We start from the raw sequence: 2333 nt of genomic DNA, 5'->3' as shown, positions 1-2333 counted from the left end.
TTGACCAGGATGGTCTCGATCTCTTGACCTGGTGATCCACCCGCCTCGGCCTCCCAAAGTGCTGGGATTACAGGCTTGAGCCACCGCGCCCGGCCCCCTATTGACACATATTTAACAGATTCTTAAAATTTTGCCTTCAATTCTGTTTCTGTTTGCCCCAAAATCTAGTTTTTATGATTTTCATTAACTGAAAACTGTGTTTATAAACGTTCTATAGTTTTTATAATTTAAAAAATACATGAATACTAAATGAAATATAACATTATAAACTGGGTTATTTCAACAGAAAATATATCTAAAAGATAAAAGAATCTGATCTGTGATTTTGAATGTGCCTCAAGAAAATATAAATTGCAAAATAAGTTACAAAAAATAAATTATAGTAAAATGTACAATCTTTTAGTAGTAAATGAAATAATTTATAAGTTTTCAAATTATTAGTCAGCTAATCACAATGCTAGTGACATTGTAAAGATGGCTGTGTTATATAAAGTTTCCTTTTGGTCTTTCCCATATAGCAATATTCTCATTTCATTTTTGGTTGACATAAACTTTTTCAAATATTAAACAACTATCAAAAATTGATTTATAATCATTTTAATAAACTGCAAAAATGTGAGCATGTAGTTACCAGTTTACAAATATTGGGCTTATTACATGAATAGCTATAGTATAAGCTGCTATGAGGCTGATCAAGAAAAAAGCAAAAGAAAAACAAAACAAAACAAAAATTTAAGGAGTAGCATTGGAATAGCTATTATCGAAGAGACAAGTGGATAAATAAAGAAACATCAATGCTAGTAACAGAGAATTGACTGTGTAAGCCCAGAGAGGGAGCAGAGTCTATACAATATTTCAGAACTGGTAAAACAGTTAGTAAAATGAAGTAATTTGGGGAAATAATTAAAAAGTTCAGAGAATACTAGAATGTACAGTGCAAGTACAGAATAAACCTGAGGATAATACTGATGTCTTCAATAAGAAGGCTGCTATGAAACTATAAACCACAAACCTAAAAGCTTTTTATTCATTCCACTTAAAAAATAAAGCACATATGACAAAGACTGTTAATAAATATTGCAAAAATAAAATTTTACTCATGTGAGGTTCTAGACCTACATTTTGTAACATGAAGCCTTCATTCCTATGTTCATAAGAGAATTCATCTAGGTCAGCCATCAGTTCTACCTTCAAACCAGCAGGATGGAGAACAGATTGAATGGAGAAAGCTGTGGCAATGGAATTGGCATTTCTGCTCTGTAGCTAGAATAGTACTTTCAGAGACCCTTTCTCTCTCACTGGTTTTCTGCAGTTTTGCAGGGACAATGGCAATGGGAAAGCATTCCTGTTGTTTGTTATTATATTGCCTGGTACAAGGAAAAACCTAACCAGAGGTGAAATGGCAGCTATGTATATCGAGTGGGTTAAATTATCAAAGATATTTGCCTAATTGAAAGTACAGAGCTTACAGATTTACCAAAAGGTTTGTAATTTTCATCATTGATCAATAATCTATATCTTTGTTTTTAAGATCATTTCTTAGGTTAAATTTTTATTTCAGTATACTTCTGCTAAAAGAAAATTATATTCTTTGTAATTGAAAAGTTATTAAGGTATTAATTAATGCATTAGTAGAAAATAATATTCTACCACAAATAGTATATCAATTCTCTAAAAAAAGAGCTAAATATTTACAGAGAGCAGTGGAATTCAGAAGGATTCAAAGATAATGCTTAATCCAGAGAAAGAAGTCCTTTGTGGTATAGCACATGGATACCTTAGGAAATTATTGAATGATGAAAGAACTGCCACAGAAGGTCACAGAAAGAAATATAGAGAGTTTCATGGAAAACTTTATTTTATCTAGAATTTCGTATAGGACATTTTCATGCAAATGAAAATAAAATGCATGCCACTTACTTCTTTCTCCTGTTACCTAAAGTAAAACACAGACTTTTTTATAAGCCCAAGCTCTGACCCATAAATAATAAATTTTAGCTCATGCAAAGAATATAGCTTTTAAAATTATGTGAATTCTCTATCACAAGTTTAGCTCTATTACTTGGGCAAATTATTTAAATATTTTTTGAGCCTGTTTTCCTATTTTTTATCAGCACCTAATCTTAAATCCCTCCAGCTTTTTTATTTTTACGATCTGGGAATACAACATTAAAGTAAACTTCTGGTTTTCTCAGTATTTTGTAGGCTTTCTATAAGATTATTTTTACAGAGCAAAAATAAAAGATACATTTTTACAGGATATTGTGAATAAGGCACATTTGAGTAAATTTTGGAAACACGTGTGAAACCTGTTAAAGAGGAGAAACCTATTT

The sequence above is a fragment of the Cebus imitator genome, unplaced genomic scaffold (assembly GCF_001604975.1).
Source record: "Cebus imitator isolate Cc_AM_T3 unplaced genomic scaffold, Cebus_imitator-1.0 Scaffold408, whole genome shotgun sequence".
Lineage (NCBI taxonomy): Eukaryota > Metazoa > Chordata > Mammalia > Primates > Cebidae > Cebus > Cebus imitator.
Note: the sequence above shows the minus strand (reverse complement) of the source record.